We start from the raw sequence: 21301 nt of genomic DNA on the forward strand, positions 1-21301 counted from the left end.
CTTGGGACAAAATTGGGGATCTTTTAACTTCAAAAAGAGAAGATGGAGAGGAATCACTTCTCAGTTCCTCCCAATGTTCCTAAAAGTTCGCCAAGAATTGATTAAGAGAGAACTGAAAAGACAGCCACAGGAAACCCCTCTGACTTTCCCTGTCCCTTCTCCTCTCTCCCCCTCTGCCCCTGAATTGAAAAGGACGCATGAGTCTCCCCAAGATGTTCAGGAAGCCTGCCATAGTTTCCCAGAACAGTACCCAGACCATGTGGCCGATTCCCTGGGGGTCTCTGAATACCAGGGGGGAGTCCACCATGGCGGTGGCCACGTGTTTGATCCCCCAGGTTGCCTTCCTTCTTCCCAAAATTCCTATTTCCCGCTTGTACCTGCCCCAACCCTTTCTCCTCCAATGACCTTTTCTGTCCCTCAGACCCGCCCCCACCCTCCTCCAGGTACCTGCCCTGCATGACGTCACCCTGCGGCCCCGCCCCCATGTGTTGCAATCCAGGTTCCCACTATCCCCCTTCCCACTCGGGAGGCTCCAGCCACCCCCCTACTGTTTCCTATGCTTGCCCTCAGGGTCGCCATGGGGGCGGAGAAGAGGGAGCCTGCCCTCTGAGCTGCTGCGGGGAGTGGGGTGGAACCATCCCCTCTCACAGACCCTGCGGGGCGGGGAGAATTGTCCCTCCGGATTCCCAAGCAGGGGAAATAAACCCATTCCCAGTCAACGTGGCAGGTGGGAGTTGGCAGCCTCCCGGGTCCGGCGTGGGGGGGGATGGCCAGCAGCTCCCGGAACCCTATGGGGGTGGGGGAGGAACGGGTCCTCCTCCAAGCTGCTGCGAGTCTGGGGACTGGCGAGGGGGGTTCCCACCACCCGGCTGCCATGCGGGGTGGGGTGAAACCCTTCCCAGTTCCCAAGGGGAAAGAATCCTCTCCTCCCCAGATTGCTGCAGCTGCCGAGCAGGGAATAGCGTTGCTCTGGGCTGACCTGGAGGGTGCCATGTCCACTCTGCGGGGGAAGGGGTGGCCGTGCTCCCGGCTGCCTCAGGGGGGCAGCGGGGGGTGTGTCCCACCTCCCAGCCCTCCCGGGGGTGGGGGGGTGAGGGGAAACCCTGGGAATCAGGAACCCAGGGATCAGAACCTGGAACAAAAAAACATACCATCAGTTGCTCCTGTTATATATACAGGAAGGAGAAATGAAATTAGACAATTCCAAAATTTTTCATATCAAACTTTTAGGGAACTTTGTAAAATTCAAAAAGAATTTGGCCATAATAGTGAAATCTTTAAAGGGATGTTGAAAGCTACCCTAACATCCAATGAATTAGTTCCAGCTGATCTTCGAGATTTTTTCAAGTGTCTCCTGAGCCCCTTAGAGTTTGATATGTGGGAAAACATTTGGAAGAGATCTCTGAAGGGATTGCTAAAGGAACTGCTACAAGATAGCCAAAACGCAGTAGATACAGATGGAAGTCCCATAACTTTAGAACATTTATGTGGGGAAGGGGAGTGGTCTAACCCTGACGATCAAGTCAGACTACTAACAAAATGTATTCTAACAAAAATCTGTGAAAAGGTTTTTAACCAGCTGCCTGCTTGAGAGACCATGGGTAGTTATACTAATGTTAAACAGTTTGCTTCTGAGCCCTTTTTACAGTTTGTTGATCGCCTTGGAGAACAGATCCAAAGACAAGTGCAGAATCCCTTAGCACAAGAAGAACTCATTAAGGAGTTGGCCCAGAGAAATGTTAATGAGGCCTGTCGCAGAGTGATCCTGGGCCTGCCTCCAATGCCCCCACCTACTTTACCAGAGATTATAGAGGCATGTACCAGAAACGCCGAGCTGCTTAGTGGACCAGAAAGAAAGCTTGGACTGCCAAACCCAAGAGCTGCAACAGCCGTAACATCAGGAGTAAAGAAGCAGCCCATGACACCAGAGCAGCTTCAGTACATCATCTGCTTCCACTGCAGAAACCCAGGACACTTTGCCAGAGACTGTCCACAAAGCCAACAACAAAACAAACTCAACCAACAAAAAACCTGAATTTAAAGCACGTCCCTGTAACTGACATAACTGCATGCAAAGATATAAATGCTGCGGGCTCCGCACTGGCAGAAGCCTCTCTCTTGACCAAAAAGGGGTAGGAAGGGAAACAGGGTGTGGGGATGCAAAATGAATGTTTGTTTAAAAAGGTTAAGCAGCTGTGAGGCCATTTTAGGCTTATAACTACCAAAGGTTTTCATTTCAGGTCTACTGACTGGATAATCATTGAAGTTAACCTGCCAGACAACTGACAGGACGTGACATTAAACCACAGGGAACTGGACAGTGAGTATTTTGTTACTGGGGACACAGCACGCACACCCCTGGAAATAGAGGTGGCTCCCATGACCATCAAGGGAAACATAAGTAGCCTCATTCTCCTGGCAAGATGTCCCCAAACACCATTCTATTTGGTTGAAGGGCAAATCATTGCCCAGGCAATTCCTATTCCAGCAGAGATCCCAGTAGATGGAAAATCACCTGAATTCTACTGGGCAGAAGTGGTGGGTGAGGACAAACCCTCTATGGCATGCAACCTGACCTGTGGATCAGACCATCTCGATGTGGAAGGGGTGCTCGACACAGGGGCAGATGTGACAATCATACCCGAAAGGATGTGGCCGTCACATTGGGACCTGCAACCCAAGGCAGGCAAAATCTAGGGTATAGGAGGGATGAAATTGGCAAAAATCTCAAAAAGCTTTGTGCAGATTGAGGGATCAGATGGAAAATTGGGCAGTGTCCGTCCATTTGTTACAGACTATAAGTGCCTCCTATGGGGGAGAGACACCATGTCCCAGTGGGGGGTCAAATTAGTTATCCCTAAAATTCCCCAGGATTTTTAATGGCAGCCACTGTAGAGCACCCTGCCCATAAGTTAACATGGTTAAATGACACTCCAATTTGGGTACACCAGTGGCCGCTTAGCAAAGAAAAGCTTAAGTCGCTTGAAGAGCTCGTAGAGGAGCAATTGGCAAAGGGCCACATAGAAGAAACAACTAGCCCTTGGAATTCCCCGGTCTTTGTGATAAAGAAACCAGGGAAAGACAAGAGGCGTCTTCTCCATGATCTCCAGGAGATAAACAAAGTAATTGAAAACATGGGGTCACTCCAACCTGGGATGCCTTCTCCAACAATGCTTCCCCAAAATTGGCAATTGGCTGTCCTGGACATCAAGGACTGTTTCTTCCAAACTCTCCTCCACCCAAAGGATGCCCCACGGCTTGCCTTCTCAGTCCCCAACACCAATCGAGAAGCCCCAATAAAGAGGTACCACTGGAAAGTCCTTCCCCAGGGAATGAAGTGCAGTCCCTCCATCTGCTAGTGGTATGTAACCTCGTTGCTTTCTCCAGTGCGTGCTGAAAAGGGGGAGGCCATTATCCTACACTACACGGATGATGCACTTGTGTGTGCCCCCAATGACACTATACTCCAAGACACACTTGACCTAGTGGTTAAAGTTTTAACCTGCTGGATTTCAATTGAAGGAGGACAAGGTCCAAAGGATGCCACCTTGGAGGTACCTGGGCTTGGAAATAACTGTGTGTACCATTGTGCCGCAGAAACTGGTAATTAATAACAATCCAAAAACCCTAGCAGATCTCCATTCCTTGTGTGGGTCTTTGAACTGGGTCAGGCCCTCGCTAGGCCTCACCAATGAGGACCTAGGCCCCCTCCTCAATTTATTAAAGGGGGAGAGAGAGATGGATTCTCCCAGAGAACTGACCCCAGAGGCAAAAACAGTCATAGAAAAAGCAGAAAAGGCTTTGACCACTAGGCAAGCTCACTGGTATCACCCCGAGCTGCCCTTTAAATTTATTGTCCTGGGAAAGCTGCCACACCTGCATGGTTTGATATTCCAGTGGAACAAAGGGCAGAAAGAAGACGCCGCTGGGAAGAAAACATCTCCTTGGAATTTGGTTTACCTCTAGCAAGCACACCAAAGTTTAATATGCTTTAAAATATGTTTGCTTTTTCCTTTTAGAAAAACCTACCTCCCACTCATCCCAGTGATGAACCGAATCCAATATTGTCATATTCTGAATCAGAATGAAACCGATGCCTATCTTCTAACTTATTAAACAAAAAAGGAGGAGATGTTGTAGTGCACGTTTATGGTTTTGTGTTGCACTGAGGAGGGTTTGTTCTCTTTCCCCTCTTGGTTTGTTGCGTGGTTCTCCCCTTCCCTTAACCCCTCCCTTTCCCCTGGCCAGCCCTGAGTGGCTGTGATCCGGGGTTCCTCCGCCCCTGAGCTGGGGTTGAAAATACCCCACGTTTCCCATGCTATCTCTCTTTTTCCCTGGAACTCTTCAGGACAATAAACTTGGATCATCCTGGGAAGGAAAGCCTCCTCTAATCTTTTGCCTTTGTCCATGCCAGATAAAAATCGCCCATCTCTCTGGCCTCCTAGGTAGCCGAAGGAAGTCAGAGAGACATGGGGAACTCCGGCAGGGCCCCAGTGGCCAAGGGGAGGAGAGGCCCATTGCTGGGATTCTCACCTTTTCCTGGTGTGGCCGTGGCTCGGCTGGGCCCTGCTGTGCCCCAGCTCGGAGTAGCCGTGGGGTGGCCAAGCCCGCCCAGTCACCCTCACAGCCTGGGGGGAGGCAGCTGGGCCTGGTTTGGGAGAGCCCCCCACGGCTTTGTGTGCTGGGCCAGGCAGAGGCAGAACCCCTGGCCCGCAGCTGGAACTGAATGCAGTTAGCACCGGAAGGTAGATATGGAGTCAGAAGCTTGCTACTGATTTCTCCTCTGACTCGACCTTGTAGTTTTCGTCCAGCTTTCCCACCTTCAGCGTGGCGTGGGCAACCTGAGATCCTGACACAGCTCCAGCTTGGCCTGGCCCAACCCCTGCAACTTCTGTGTGATGTTTTAACTTTTCTAATGCTCAGATAAGACTTACAGACTTTCCATCTTTTCTTGGGTAAGAGGAAGAAGAACAGAAAGGATACACTAAAGTCAATAAAGCAAAAGCTAAATTTCTAGATGGAAGGAGAATGAAGAAATGCCATGAAGGTTGGCTGAAATATCTTTTTTGTAAGTTATAGGTGTGGACTGTACTACGTGAAAAAAGTTCCTTTCAACTATGAAAAAAAAGACATTGGGGAGGTGGGGGGGTGGAGTGAAGTGTAAAGTGTTTGGAAAATCCTTTGCCCTGAGGGAAAAAGGAGAATCTCTGTTCCTGGGAATAAAGTATGAACACAGACAGAAGTGAGATGAAAAAAACTTTTCCCTTTAAGTAGCTCATCCTTAAAAGTAATACCCCATGATTTTTTAACATGGCCTCAACTCAGTTCTGAGAAGACTGAAGTGGGAAGAAATTCATGATAGCAGATCCTGGGTGGCTGTTATTAATGAAAAAAGTGGAGCCAGGAGAAAACTGGTTATTTCCTCTCTTGATAAAAAATCCTTATAGCTAAACAAGAAGAAACTCCTCTCCCTAAAGTGAACTGAAAAAGATTATTTAAGTAAGGAAATTGACTGAAATGTCTGTATGTTGTTAAAATGTGACAAAGGGGGAAAAGGGAGTAGTCAGAAGATCTATTCTGAAATTATTATTTTCCTTTGTGTTATTAATAAAGTTTTTCTTAACCCCCTGTTAGGTTTTGAACCTGCTTTGTTTCTACTCCTAATGCTATTTCATAACAAAAAATAAATTATTTAAAATTAATTAATAATAAATTCATAAAATTAAATTAAATTAATTAAAAATTAGCAAACCCAAGCTATAACACCCCCATGTTGTGATCACCAAGCAGACGGGGTGAGTCCAGGCTGGGACACATGCAGAGGCACACGTCACCCATTCATGTCCCCGCAGCCAGATGCCAAAGCCAGTGTCTCTCACAACGTCCCCCCATGCCACCGCACTTCAGGATCCCCAGGTGACCTACACTGAGCTCCCAGCAACCCATGGCTGACCACGGGAATCTGGGGACATCTACGGGAATGTGCTGTGATGCTCGGGGCACAGGTGGGCACTGTGGGCACTGGAGACAATGGGGGCACTGCAGGTCCCTGCCTGAGGGCACCCCCCATGTGTCCACATTCTCCCTCCCTTGGCTCCCATGGGTGCCCCCTCTGCCTTGGAGTTCGCCACAAGTAGCAGGTCCCGTGTGGGGCGACCCTGAGCAACCTGTACCAGTGCTCCCACTGCTGCCAGTACACCTAGGGGCTCCCCATTTCCTCCCCTAGTGCAAGGGGGCACAGGACCCATGTCCCTCTTCTTAGACACAGAACACAACTTTTGGATTAAGCCAGGAGAAATGCTTTTTCTTTGTTCAGCTCTGTCTGCTGAGCTCAGGAAGGAGGAGGGTCCTGGTCAGGTTGTTGAGCAGATTGTTGTTGTCTTTGCAGCAGTTCTGGGGCTCTCTCAGTCCCTTGGGAACAGGCACCAAATGATCAATTGCTGCATTTTGGCACTGGTTCCCTCGCAGCTGCTCCTGCAGGGGGCTTTTCCAGCCAGCCCTGCTCTGAAAACCATCAAAGGCCCTCGCAGAGCCACTGCTTGGGCTCATACGGGGTTTTGTGCTTCTTGTAGGGTTCAACAAACCACAGCTAGGCCTTTTTCCCCATAGAATTCTCACCACTGCAGCAGCTCAAAAGCTGCCAGAATCAAAGCCAAGGGGGTGGGGGGGAACCTCATGTCCAGGCTGCCAGCAGGGGTGGACTTAGCAGGTCTGGCCAGTGCCATCCCTGTGCAGTGCCAAAGGTGAGAATCTCCATGAAACCTTCCTGGCAGCCAAAAAAGTTCTGGGCTGAGCTGGGGGCATCTGAGCCCCAAAATGTGTCCAGTGCTGCCACGGTAGCGCAAAATCCACAGAAGAGGCAGCAGAGCCATGTGTTTGTGCACAGAGATGGTTTAGCAACACAGCTGAACTTCAGAAACCGCAGCACAAATTACAACAGCTCGTTAAGGGTCGGCTCCGCCCCCTCCTCCTCCTCCCGCTGTGGCTGCTGTGACGGGACCAGCAGTGGCCCAGGAAGAGCAGCAGCTCCAAAGGTGCTCTGGAGCCCCCTGAGGAACCCTGGCAGTGCCAGCAAGGAGCGCCTGCTTTCCTCAACATCCCAGGGCAATTGAACATTCCCCGAGCTGCTGTGGCAGGGCTGAAGGGGGAAAAGGCAGTGAAAGGCTGAGGGTTTTCAGGGATTGTGGTGCAAAGGCACGGGAGGTGCTGTTGAACACTTGAACACTTGCTGTTAAGACCTGCCTGGGGTGAGGTGCTGCCTTCTTTCCTTTCCGGATCAGGGGGAGCGGTGGCAGGGGTTGCGCAGGGTGTGTGCCTGGCCCCGGGATACTGCTACGCTGCCACTGGGCACTAGGATCCATCTTGCTGCCTTCGTCTCTTCTGCCTGTTGCTGGTGGTAATGCCAGGACCGATTGCTGCCCATGAGTTTGCAAAAGGAGCAATTTCCCGTCATCCCTGACAGGGCTGAGGCCGCCATGGCCCCTAAGGGGTTGGAGCTGGCACCGGGGCGCCCCCTGCTGGCCGGAAGTGCTCCCTGCAGCAGCTCCCCCTGCTGGCCGGAAGTGCTCCCTGCAGCAGCTCCCCCTGCTGGCCGGAAGTGCTCCCTGCAGCAGCTCCCCCTGCTGGCCGGAAGTGCTCTATAACTACACCAAAGATGAACAAACAGCCCTGAGCAGGTTGGAAATTTCTGTTCAGGTGTTGTTTGTTCTGTTCTGTTCTATAAATTTCCTGGCAATTAATTGTTATTCCTTTTCTTGTATTTTTGCCTGGAAGCCCCAAAATTTTCACAGTTATAACAATTTGGAGGGACAGGTCCTCTTGCCGTTCCATTTCCATTTCCATCCTGCTTTCCTTGGCAGACATTTCTCTTTTAAACCAAGACAGTTTCCATCTCCTGGGTTCCAGTGTGGATGAGGCAGACACTCCAAGAGAAGATGGAGTCAGACACTTGGCCACCTCATGCTCTGCCTTTAAAGCCCTGGGGCCACCAAGGGTCTTGTCCCAAGCTGGGACTCCTGGTCACTCGACCACTTAGGAGCTGGGTTTGGCAGAAGGTCACTGTGTCCCTAGTGTGCCATGGCTGACAGACTGACTGACACATGGGGCCCTGTGTCACCAAAAGCAAGGCCTGACCCAGCCCTGCCACACACAGGTGTTCCAAAATGTCTCAAGACATCAAACTTTTCCTGTCCCTGACACCCCACCCTGTGCCATGGCCTGATCCCAACTGCCCTGGAAAAGGGGGAGGCTCCAGAACCCCTCCAGTGCTTTTGTGTCACTATTGTGTAAGGAACACACCATAGGAGGGGTTTGAGACAGGGGAGAAGGGAATCAAGAGAACTGGTTTTTAGTGGCAGCCCAAAATTGGAGAATCCCATTCCTAAAGCCCGACAGAGCTGAACAAAGAAATACCAACACTGCCAGTTGAACCAAAAAGCTGCATTTTGGTGCCAGTAAGAGGGCAACGAGTCCTGTGTTCCCCTGGCACTGGGAGGAGAGATGAGGAGCCGTGGGTGTGCTGGGAGTGCTGAGAGGGGCATTGCAGAGGCACTGGGAGTACAGGGGTACTGAGAGAGAGAATGGGAACCACCTGGATCTACTGGGAGCAATGGAGAGGCACTGGAAGGGAAATAGGAAGCCCCTGGGGGTACTGGCAGCACAGTGGAGAGGGAATGGGGAAGTCTCGGAAGGTTCTGGGAGCAATTGGATGTGGAAGGGGAGTGAGGAAGCCCCTGGGGGTTCTGGGGGCGTGGGGATCTCTGGCTGCCCTGTGCAGCCTCAGCCTGTGACCCTCCCCTTGTGCCCACCTACCCATGAAGGTTGGGAACCCATGGAAGCAATGGGGGGGGGGAGGGGGTGGTGCCCAGGTGTGGCTGCCCATGGGTGGGGTCCCCCAATGCCCCCATTACTCCCAGTGCCCAGCCATGTCCCCAGTGTCACAGCACATTCCCGTAGATGTCCCCAGATTCCCGTGGTTGCCCATGGGTTGCTGGCAGCTCTGCGTAGGTCACCTGGGGATCCTGGAGTGTGGTGGCATGGGGGGATGCTGTGAGAGACACTGGCTTTGGCATCTGGCTGGGGGGACACTCATGGGTGACATGTGCCTCTGCATGTGTCCCAGCCTGGACTCACCCCCCATCTGCTTGGTGATCACGACATGGGTGTACAGCACCTCCCCCTCCTCTGGGGGGGCCGGGGGCTCTGAGGGGGCCCTAAGGGAAAAAATAGGATATGCGGGATGAGATGAGAGGTCTTAGGGGTTGGGGTCAAAGGCAAGAGTGTGGTTTGAGCTCCCCACTCACCTTTCCTGCTGCTTCCTGGCACCTGAAAAGGAAAGAGGGGAGGGGTAACTGTGGGGTCCCCAGGGCCCTGACCCCTCTCATGAATCCTGAAACTCCATTGTACTCTCAATTTCCCCAAGAGTATCCCCGGTGCCCCCCAGAACCCCTGAATCACCCCAGTGCTCTATAGCCCCTGAGCCTCCAGATGTTCATGCCTGGCTGGGAGGGGGACCCTTTGAATTCCCTCAGGATCACTGAAAGAACCCCCAAAATCCCTGCAAGGCCCACCAACACCACCCCAAATTCTTCAGGACCCTGAGCAAAGTTCCTGAGTGCTCAGCAGTGGCCAAGCCAGGGGCTGTGGGTGCTACCCCATCACCCCCATATTTAACTGGCCTCCAGTTCCCCAGGGCTGCCAATGTCCCCATTGTAACCCACTCGTGTTGTTCCACTGGTGCCTGCCCACAGCTCCACCCATGAGCAGCACCAGGAAGAGGAGGGACCCACCAGGCCCTGCGGCCACTGCAGGGGACAGAAGGGACACATCAGGGTCACCTGTCACTCCAGGGCTCCTGCAATCTCAATGACCCCATGTGACCCCACCTGTGATCCAGAGGTGTCCAGTGGTTCCCTGTGGTGTCACCTCCAGGGCCAGCTCTGGGCTGAGTGCCCGGAACACGCGGTGCCCGTCCTGTCCCAGCTGGTTGGTGGCCATGCACTGGTAGGTGCCCGAATGTCCCACATCGACATCCCCAAGCTCCAGGAGGGGATCTCAGGCCACCTCCTGCCTGTCGGGTAGCTAGGTGAAGGTGACAGGGGCTGAGCCCACCTGCACCAATCAGCACAGTGTCACGGGGTCACCTGGGTGCACCTGGTGTGATGGGGGCCAGGGATGATGGTGGCATTGGCCACGGGCACTGTGGGGACACAGACATGGCTGAGGCCAGCAGGAGGAGCTGGCACCATGCATGGTGGCACCAGAAGACAGAGGGTCTCCTTCACTCAGGACAGTGGCCCCATGGTGCTGGGGGTCATCATGTGGTGTGGGATGAGTGCATGTGATGGATGAGGGGTGGGGGATGAGGATGGCATGAGGGTGAGGTGTGGGTGGGATGAGGGATGCTGTGTCCATAGGTGGTGATGGCTGTCACCTGGTGGGGGACACGGAATGGCATGCATGAGATGTGCTGGGTGCCAAGAGGCACATCAATGAGGGCATCACCCCCAAGCCAAGGGTCTCAGTGCCCTGGGAGGGTCACACCCAGCAGGGTGAATGTGATGTGATGTGGAGTGGGGGATGTGACAGCTGAGCTTAAGGATGCATGGCTTGGATGTCCTGGGTGTGGATACCTGGAGCCAGATGGTCCCAGTTTGCCTGGTCTGTCACACCCAGTGGTGGGATCTGTGTGCAGGGCTGTGGCTGGTGCAGGGGGCATGAGGTGGAATGGGAATGTATGGAACTAGGGATGGTGTGGGTGGGGTCACCCTCAGTCCAAGGGCCCTGCTCATGCAGGACAGTGACATTCAATGCGGGGCTCGCGGCCATGCTGTCCCCATCACTGATCCAGCACTGGTAGTGGCCGCTGTCATTGTCTCCAGTGTGCTGCAGCTCCAGATGGGGGCCAGTGCCCAGTGGCACGGCCAAGTCCCACCAGTGCCAAGAGGCGGATGGGGACCTGTCCCCATGGCCACCATGCAGCTCAGCACCAGGCTGTCCCCCAGTGCCACCAGTCCCCTGGGGCCTGCACCGACAGGGACACCCCCATGAGCCAGACCCCTGCAGGGGGACACAGGAGGGACTGGGGACATGGGAGGAATGGGGGACACCAAGGAGCAGTGAGGGATTCAGAGAGGTTGAGGATCAGAGAGGGGTGGGGGAATCCCAGTGTGGAAGAAGGGGGTACATTGATGGGAGGGAGGCTTGGAAAGGTGTGCAGGGACCCCAGGGAAGGTTGGGAGGTTCAGCAATGAGATACATGGAGAGGGTTTAAGGGAACTGCAGGGAAGAGTTTGTGGACCAAGACAGGGATGGTGGGACCAGGAGGACAATATTGGACAATGAAGTGACCTCGGCAATGGATGCAGGCACCAGGGAAGATGATGGGGAGACCCAGAAACAGCTGGGAGGGCAGGGCAGCACACAGAGGGTTGAGCAGGGATGGGAGACCTGGGAGGACTCAGGAGGCTCCCTGTGCCCATCCCCGCATTCACTGCACACTGTGACGCTGAGCCAGTTGCTGCTCTTCCACACAGCCCCCACCTCAGAGCTCACATCGCAGCTGTAATTCCCCAAGTGGGAGACCCCCAAGGCGGGCACCAGGAGCTGTGGGGACCCCTGTGGGCCCCCAACCTCTGCCCGTCCTGGTAGAAGCTGTACAGGAGAGGGGCTGGGAGCTGCAAGGGGCTGGGGGTGCTGAGGCAGCTGAGATTGAGGGAAGACCCCTCGGTGAGCTCGGGGAGACCCTCCATCACCAATACCGTGAAGAGCTCTGGGAAGGAGATTGGGTGTGCAGGAATTGACCCTGAGTCTGCTGTGAAGGGGCTGTGGGGGTACTTAGGTGTGGGGTGTGAGGGTGCTTACCATGCACTGTCACTGTCACCTGTTCAGACACATCCCACACTGACGGTGATGAGCTCCTCCCGACGCTGCAGCGATAGTGGCCGCTGTGCTGCAGCTCCAGGGGAGACAGGAACAGCTCGGTCCCACGGTGCTGCCACCACAGTGACTGCCCCTCATCGTGGTAGAAGCGCACTAGAGGGACCGACTCCTTCTGCCTGAGCCGGCAGCGCAGTGTCACCGTGTCCCCTTCCAGCAGCGCCCTCGCCGGCACCTGCAGCACTGGGGTGGCTGTGGGACAGGAGGCAACAGAAGGAACCAGGGGTCCCCCATTGCAACAGGGTGGTCTCGTCGAACTGGGATGCACTGGTGTGTACAGGGGATGCTCCAGTGCTGCTCTGGGATGTCCCCGTGTGCAGGGCACAGGCTCTGGTCACACGAGAGGTGTGACCCACAAAGCTGAGCTCACCCAGAGCTCTCGGGGCTCCTGCAGGTGCCAGGGTGGGGGCACAAAGACCACTCACCATTTACAACGTGCATGGGGGGGCTGAGCCCACTGCCGGGTCTGTCACACGTGTAGGTGCCACTCTCGGTGACAAGGAAGCTGTCGCGTCCCTCCTGCCCCCAGCGCCGCCCGTCCTTGTACCAGGTGGTGGCACCGGCGGTGCCTGAGCCCTGGCAGGTCAGTGTCACCCGGTCCCACAGCACCGCTGGCGTCCAGAGGGGGCTGCACGAGGAGCTGGGTGGTCTGGGCACCTGTGGGTGACAGGGGACACCAGACTGCCAGGGCCAGCGCGGGGCTGGGGACAGTGGGGCGGGGACATGGCATCCCCCGAGGACTCACCAGCGAGACCGAGGGTCTGGGCTGGAAGGGAGAAGGGACAGGGCTGAGTGGGGGTGGCCCTGCAGGGACAGTGGCATAGGGGGGACCTGGGGTGGTGTCTGTCCCCAAACTGTCTTTTCCCCCGAGGACACTGGTGTAGCACAGAGGTTTGGGGGACAGGGACACCAGGGTCACCGTGGTCTGAGGCAGGACATGGGGACACTGTGGACACCCCATGCATGCACGGGTCACCTCCACCATCCCTACAGCACATGTCCCCATGGCCACATTCCCATAGCCCTGTGCCCGTGATCCCATTCCTTTGGCACCTGTCCCCATGCGCCATCTACATGGGACATAGCCCTTGTCCCTGTCCTTGCATACCTGCTGTCCCCGCATATCTGCTGTCTCCAGAGCTGCCCCAGCCACAAGCTTCCTTTTGTCACATCCTTTCCCCCACATCTCTGTTCCCCTGTCCATGTCCCCATGCCCAGTCCAAGACCCTGGTGACACTGAGGTCCATGCCCAGGCACTGGCTCTGTGGGACTTGGGGACCTCAGGGGACCCCACAGCCCCCCTTTGCCCCCTCCCCACTGGTCTCTGCCTCACCAGGGCCCATCCCTGGGGCATCAGGCCCGTGCCCGGGGCACTCACCCCACAGGAGCAGCACCACCTTCCCGGCCATCCCGGTGTCCCTGGCCATGGGCACTGGCTGTCACTCGCTGCCAGGGCCACCTGTCCCCTTGCTGGTGGCTCTTCGGATGAAGGGACAGGAAGCGAGCTCAGGTCTTGTCCTCGTGTGTAGGTGGTCCTTGGTGGGGGAGGGGCATGGACAGGATGTAGGCAAGGTGTTGTCAGAATTTGGAGGCTGAGGCAGTGATGGATGGATGTCGAGGGTACTGGGGTGCCAGGGATGGGGTCCCATGGAAATCAGGGTCCCAGGGGTAGGGTGGATTCAGACTCAGGGATGGAGGCCCCAGAACAATGTGGCCTCCAGGGATTTGTGATCATGTGATGACTCCCAGGGATGAGGGTCCCAGGGGAATGGGCGTTCTGGGGAAATCATGATCCACAAGGGAAGGGGGGGTCCCAAGGGCTGAAATTACTGGGTTGGGCGTCCTTGGAAATTGAGATCCTGGGGAATGGAAGTCCTGGGATGAGGGTCCAAGGGAAGGGGAGACAGAAGCAATGATGATCCCATGGATGGGTTCCCAGGGGAATGGGGGTCCCAAGCATGGGCAGGCCCATGAAATACAGCTCCTTCCCTGGGTGCCTTCAGATTTTGAGGTGACCCAGGGCCCAATTCTGCCCCCACTGGGGTGCTTGTTTCCTGGGCAGGCATCACATGGGGGTCCTGAGGAGGTAGGTCTGCTTCTGTGCCCTCTCCTGCTTTTGACTTTTTCCTCTATTTATTTCTCTCTTTTCCTCATTTTCTTCACTTTTGTGCCATGCCCCCCCACCCCCAGTTCCTGGCTCAGAAATCCTGAGGAGAGCCTGAGCAGGAAATGGGTTGGGGGAACCCTAGGGTGGGAGAAAAGGAGGTGGGGGGTCTGCAGGGAAGGGTGGGGAGACTGCGGGGGATAGGGGTGTCCAGCTGTGTCCCCCCCAGCACTTTCACTTTCTCTCTCCTGCAGCAGAAGGAAGAGGCTGTTTGTGCTGAAAGTCACACTGAGGGTTCTGTCCTGGGAGGGCACATCCAGGGGTTCCTGTTCTGAAGGGAACCTGTTCGGGGGATGGCACATTCTGGGTGGATTTTGTTCCAGTGATGACACATCCCAGCAGGGGAGATCCTGTCCTGAAGGATGGCGATTCTGGGCAGGGTCCCTGGACACCTTCCCTGAGGAAGTCCCTGTCCAGGGTAGGGCACATCATGGAGACCCCTGTCCCGGGTTGGGGCGGGGAAGGGGTGGAGGGGCTTCCAACCCTCTCTGCCTTCAGTGGGGCACTGTGACCTCTGTGACCTCTTGGGTGCCCCAACTTGGGGTGTGACTACCCACTCTATAGCCCCTCATCGGCTGCCTCCGTCCATCTGAGAGCCCTCAATCCCCATTTGGCAGACCTCACAGGTGCAGCATCTTAGCCCCATTCCACAGCCAACCAAGATCATTCTGTGAGTGAAAATCCCTATCAGGCCTGACTGGGGACAGATGGGCACGGGCTGGTGTCAGTCAGGGAGGGCACAGACACCCCAATAACACCAAAATCCCACCCCCACACCCAAAACCCCTGCAGGTCCCCAGTGCTGGCAACCAGGAGATGGGAGAGACCCTCCACATGAAACACTTGTGAAGCTCTTGGGGGGGCCTCCCCTGCCCTGTCCTGCTCCCCACAATCCCTCCACGGGGTTTCTGTCCTGAGGGGTTGGGATACTTTGGGTTTATTTGTTTTGGGGAGAAATCGTGTTCCAGACTTCTCTGTTCTTGCTCCTCCCCTGCAGGATCTGAGCTGGCAAGAGCAGCTTGGGAATGGAGCCCCAGGCAGGAAGGAGTTCCCAAAGTCCTCCTGCTGGGAGCCAGTGGCCATCCAGGTGTGGGGCCCGGCCATGGCCCAGGCCCACTGCTCAGGGATGGGCATTGGCCAGCCCTGCTCTGGCCAGCCCCAGGTGGCAGCCAGGACCTGAGGCTCCCCCCACCCCCTTGCCTTTGATTCTGGCAGCTTTTGAGCTGCTGCAAAGGTGAGAATTCTGTGGGGGGAAAATGGCCTGGCTGTGGTTTGCTGAGCCCTGCAAGAAGCACAAAACCCCGTGTGAGCCCAAGCAGTGGCTCTGTGAGGGCCTTTGATGGTTTTCAGAGCAGGGCTGGCTGGAAAAGCCCCCTGCAGGAGCAGCTGCGAGGGAACCAGTGCCAAAATGCAGCAATTGATCATTTGGTGCCTGTTCCCAAGGGACTGAGAGAGCCCCAGAACTGCTGCAAAGACAACAACAATCTGCTCAACAACCTGACCAGGACCCTCCTCCTTCCTGCCTTGCCATGGATGGGCAGTAGCCAGATGCCCCGCAACCACCAGCCCTCTGCTCCTGAACGGGGAGAGAAAATTGAACAAAGGGTTCCTGGGCTGATACAAGGACCAGGAGAGATCGTTCATCAAATCCTGCCACGGGAGAAACAGGCTCAGAATCAGAGATATTAATTGAATGTATTGCTGACAAAATCGGAGCAGGATAAGGGGACGTCAGATAAATCCTTCTAAACACCTTCTCCCCAGCACAAACTCCTTCCCAGGCTCTCCCTTCTCCCTCCAGCAGCACATGGATGTGGGAATGGGGCCCTGGTCAGTTCAGCACAGGTTGTTTCTGCTGCTGCTCAGACAAGGTGCCTTCCACAGGAGACCCTTCTTCAGAGACTTCTCCAACATGAGCCCTTCCAGTGGGCTGCAGCTCTGTTCCCAGTGCTCCAGTGGGGCTTCCCACAGGCTCACAGCCCCTTCAGGCACCCCCTGCTCTGACGGGTGCTCCTTCAGGGCTGCTGGGGAGTCTCTGCTGCCTGGGGAACCCCACGGGCTGCCAGGGAATTTCCGGAGTCCCTTGTGCCCCTCCTTCCTCCCTGCAGGGCTGCTCCTCATGCAGCCTCGGGCTCCTCTCAGTTGCCGCAATTCCATCTCCACCATCCCTTGGATCTGCTCTTCCCAGCTACCGGAGGTTCCACACCACCCCCCCTGTCCCCCGTCCAGCATCTGCTCCAGGACATCCCGTGAGTCCCGGGAGCTGTTGGGGGAAGCTGCCTGGCAATAGTCAGTCCCGACATGTTGCAACAGTGGCTTGGGGCACACTGTCATAATGGGTTCAGACACATCCCAGCCATCGGTTCCATCACATTGTGACAGTCGGCTCAGGGACATTGTCACACCTCCCACACTCCATGGCAGCACCGGCACTGACAGCGCAATGGCAGCTGCGAGTGCCAGCACAGGGTCCCAGTCCCTCCGTGCCAGGGGCTCCTCCCAGGGGTCTTACCTTGTCCGCCGTCAGCAGCTTCACCCACCGGGATTTCCATCTGTCCTTCCCAAGGTCTCCCCCCAGGGGTTCTCAGCCGGGATACTGGTCTCCCCCGACCCTAAACCCCTCTGGCCCCTTCGGTCATGCCCCTCAGGGTCCAGAGCTCCTCCCAGGATCAGTTGGAGTCCAAGGAGCACTGTGTGAGGGGGTTTCGGGTCCCTCACATCATCCTTTCCCACAGGGCATGGACACCAGCAGCCCCACTGTGACCCTTCAGGATGTGCCTAAAGATCCTAAGGGATCCCCGCACTCCATCAGATCCGAACCAAAGACCACCAGAATTATCACCAAGGACCTGATCTGGGACCTCGTGTAAGACTGTGCCCAAGCCCTGAGGGGTTTTGGGGGAATGGGTGTCAGTGCAGTATCCCAAAATCTCTGGGGAGCAGGAATTGGCAGTGTGCCCTGGCCACCCCCAGCATCCCAGCCTGGTGCCACTTTCACCACACTTTCCCTTCCTGCCTCTCCCCAAAACCAGACAGTCAGGTCCCCACGGCTTTCCCAGAGCTTCCTGCATTGCTCTGGGCTGACTTGGTGGCCGAGGGGGCAGCTCAGGCAGCTCAGGGAACACCGGGAAATGTTGGGATCTCTGTGCCACTGAACTCTCTCCCTATGTTCCCCAGCATTCCCCAGGAGAAGCCTCAACCATGTCTCATCATTGGAGAAAAGGAATATGAGAGGATCAAGGAAGCAGCTCGAGCCCCAGCAGACGTGGAGCGTTGGGACAGGCTGAAGACCCTGAAAACCAGACAGGACGTTGCTTTTGTGGGCATCTCCCCTCCTGCTTTCCTCTTTTCCTGCTTCACAGATGGGTTCGAGGGGCTGCTACCCATGTTTTGGGGTACGGGGAAGGCTGCAGGGCTCAGGGCTCCACTGCAGCATCTCTGGAATTGTGTCCAGCGCTCCCAGCCTTCCAAGGGCACAGGGTGTCAGCCCAGAGTTGTGGGAAGGGGTGCTCATGGCTGTGCCAGGTCTCCAGGAGGCCGTCATGTCCCCACACTGTGCTGGGAATGCAGCACCTGAAGTGTGACCCCTGCGAGCACAGGGAAGGTGCCTAGGATTGGGCAGTGCTCTCTGTCCCTGCAGGAAGCCCTGAAAAAGGCCCAGATGGAGGAGCAGAGAAAGGCAGAACTGGAGGACAAGAGGGACCATCAGAGAGACGTGGAGGAGGAGCTGCAGCAGGAGGAGCAGACACTGGTGCAGCGGGCGATGAGGATGAGGCTGGAGCAGGAGGAAGAGATGCGAGAACTGAACACGGTGAGGCCAGCGCTGCCTGCTGTCACCTGGCACTGCCTCAGCCTCCCCTGCTCCTCATGCTCCCAGCTCTTCCTCTCCTTCCCCTGCCCTCCCTGCTCCTGTGTCACAGTACGGCTCCAAGCCACAGACACCTCTTGTCCCCACAGCTGTTCCTCAATGCCAAGTGCAACATGATCCTGGACAAGCAAGTCCTGGAGAAGCGGATGATCCACAAGGAACTGGAGGAGGAGGAGAAGCGCCTGGACAAGATGTTGGAAATGGAGCAGGAGAAGGGCATGGAGGTGCAGGAGGAGCTGGAGCGCTGCAGGAAGCGGGAGCTGATCAGGTGGGCAGAAGGCTCCCTCTTGCCCATGGAGGCATCCGGCCCATTCCAACCACACCAGCCATGTCCATGCAGCATTCCCACGATGGGGAGCAGGATGGGGCTGGAGGGCACCTTCCTGCTCTTGTATTCCCAGAGCCAGGCAGGACATTGTGAAGCAGATGGAGCAGAATGCAGAGCAGCGAGCACTGAGGGCCAAGGAGCTGTACCAGGAAGGCCAGAGGCAGCTGGAGCACCTGGAGCAGATGAAGAAGGAGGATCGGAAGGTGGGAGAGGGGAACAGGAGGGGTGCATGGAGGTTCCCACCTGGCTAGAAGGGGATTGGCAGTGTTGGATCAGCCACACTCCAGGAGTGGGCACAGCAGCCAGCAGGATCACAGCTCTGGTCCCGTGGGGACTTGGTGGCATCCCTGGGAAGTGGCCCAAAGCCTCCCTGCCTGAATGAGGAGGAGGTGAAGGGACCACTTAGCCTGGTGGCCTCCAACCCTGCATGGCACTTCCAGGCCTGGCAGCAGAAACAGCAGCGACTAAAGCAAATCCAAGCTGAGATTAAACGTTTCAGTGTGGAGAGCCAGAGGCTGAAGGATAAAGAGCGGGAGAGGGAGAGGCTGGAGGACAAGCGGGTGCTGGAGCATCAGCAGCAGAAGGCTGTAAGAGCAGTGGGCTCCTGGTGGGCTGGGCAGGGGCTCCAGGAGCTGCCTTGGGGCTCTGTCCCACCCTGAGGCTCTGTCCCACACCCTGGGTCTCTGTCCCACACCCTGGGGCTTCATCCCACTCCTTGTGACTCTGTCACACACCCTGGGGCTCTATCCCATCCTGCAGCTCAGTCCCACTGCTTGTGGCTCTGTCCCACACCCTGGGGCTCTGTCCCATCCTGGGGCTCTGTCCCACTGCTTGTGGCTCTGTCCCACACCCTGTGGCTCTGTCCCATCCTGGGGCTCTGTCCCACTGCTTGTGGCTCTGTCCCACACTCTGGGGCTCTGTACCATCCTGGGGCTCTGTCCCCCTTAGGAGCGTGAGGCTGCCTTGGAGGCGGAGCAGAAACAACAGCGCCTGGAGAAGGAGAAGGAGCTGGCCCGGCTCAGGGCCATGCAGAAGCAGGCCCAGGACTGGCAGGCAGAGCAGGTGAGTGGCCCAGGCACAGGTGACGTGCTCCCCTGCCACTGTCCCTGTCCCTAGCCCAGCAAAAGGGCAGAGCCCTGGATGTGGGGGGTCTGCAGGACCAGCCCCTGGAGTCAGGGGATGTCCTGGAGTGGTGCCAGCAGAGCCAAAGCCACGCCCAAGGGCTTCCAGAGCTGCCCCAGAGGGAAGTCCAGCAGTGTCCCCTGTTTGGGCAGGATGCTCTGAGAGCCAAGAGGAACCAAGAGGTTGCAGACCGGGAATGGCGGCGGCAGGAGATGGAGAAGACACAGAGGAAGGCTAAGATGGAGCAGCAGCTGAGGCAGGACCGGCTGGAGCAGGTGGCCCAGAAGGAAAAGCACTTGGCCATGCAGATGGAGCAGGACCGCCAGGAATTCCAGAGGTTGCTCAGGTGAGGCACACAGGACCGAGGGATGGCTGAGGCGGTGGCCAAGGAGGCTCCCAGTTCCAGCTGGTGGCTCTGGGGGCTCCAGTGCCAGCCCAGGTGTTCTGCCAGGTGTGGTGTGTTGTGGCAGGGTCCCTGACCCAGCCCAGCTCTCCCACAGGGCCCACCAGGAGCAGCTGGAGCGGGAGAAGCTGCAGTGGGAACAGAGGGAGCTCCAGCAGCACGCCCATGCTGAAGATCTGCGGCGGCAGATCCAGGAGCTCCAGCATCAGCGGCAGCGTGAGCGGGCAGCCGTCTTTGAGGAGGGCTGGCAGCAGGAGCAGGAGGTCCAGCAGCGCAGGCAGCACCTCGCCCAGCTCAGGCAGCAGAAGTTGCAGGAGTTCAGGTCAGGGGATGCCAGTGCTGCTTCCCTGGGCTCCCTGGGCTCCCTGAGTCCTTCCTGGTGTCCCAGCCTGTGGCACCTCCCAGCTCCCTCTGCACCCTGAGCAAACGGGACCTGCTGCAGGGCCACGGTGCCAGATCCATCGGGAACCTGATGGATTCTTTCCTCTACAGAGCCACCGGAATGCCCGAAAAGTATTGTGCCCAGGTGGAGCACAGGGCCCAGAGCCAAGCCAGCACAGCCCCCTCCTAGGCCTAGCCCCACAAGGAACCAGCTGCAATTCCCCAGAGATTTGAGATTCCGTTTGCATTGACTAAATTTTCCAGTAAATACTGTTTTTGAGCAGATGGTGTTTTCCATCCTTCCTTGGCCTCAGAGCTGTTGGGGAGGAGGGCTGGAGGAGCCTTGAGGTTCCTTGTTCCTTGGCTTCACCAGTGCTGACTATAGGGGAAGAACGACCTCCCTGTTTCTGCTGGCCACACCTTTCCTGACCCAGGGCACACTGCTGGCTCATGTTCAGTCAGCTGTTGACCAGTACCCCCAGTTCCCTTTCCACCTGGGTACTGTCCAGCCACACCATCCCCAGCCTGTAACTTTGTGGGGGTGTTGGGGTTGTTTTTTTTTTCCCTTTTCTCTCTGTGTAATTTTCCCCATTGTCATGCTAAAAAGCCTGTTGACTAGGCCCTAGTGGCAAGGGGAAACGGGAGGGCAGGGGGGAGTGGAAGGGGGAGAAACTGTGAGACCCAAAAAGCCAGAAGAGGAGACAGGAGGCAAAAAAGGAACTCCCTGGATGTGCCACTCAGAACAGAACTCCCTCCACACCCCCCACACCCCCCTCCTAAATCTGGCTTTCAGCACTAACGGCCTCTTCCTTCTGCTGCAGGAAAGACAAAGTGAAAGTGTTGGGGTAGCACAGCTGGACACACCCATCCCTCAAAGCAGAGAACTGGAATCTTCTGGGGGCTTTCTGTGGTCCCCCCCATCCCAAACCACAGCCACTCCAGGGGCCTGCACTGGACCCTGGGTCTCCCCAAAATCTGGGGCACCCAGGAAAGGAGATGTGACCCACATGCCCACCCAGTCCTGGGACCCCCATTCCACTGTGAACCCAAACACAGGACTCCAATTCTTTAGGGTCCCCCTCTCCCTAGGATCCTCAT

The 21301-nt window shown here is 56.5% G+C and overlaps 1 pseudogene; it reads left to right on the forward strand.

Annotated features, from left to right (window-relative positions):
* The first annotated feature begins 16544 nt into the window (after nucleotides 1-16544).
* Nucleotides 16545-20393, forward strand: LOC134057625 (cilia- and flagella-associated protein 45-like; annotated as a pseudogene).
* The last annotated feature ends 908 nt before the right edge of the window (nucleotides 20394-21301 follow it).

Source organism: Cinclus cinclus, unplaced genomic scaffold, assembly GCF_963662255.1.
Source record: "Cinclus cinclus unplaced genomic scaffold, bCinCin1.1 SCAFFOLD_44, whole genome shotgun sequence".
Taxonomy (NCBI): Eukaryota; Metazoa; Chordata; class Aves; order Passeriformes; family Cinclidae; genus Cinclus; species Cinclus cinclus.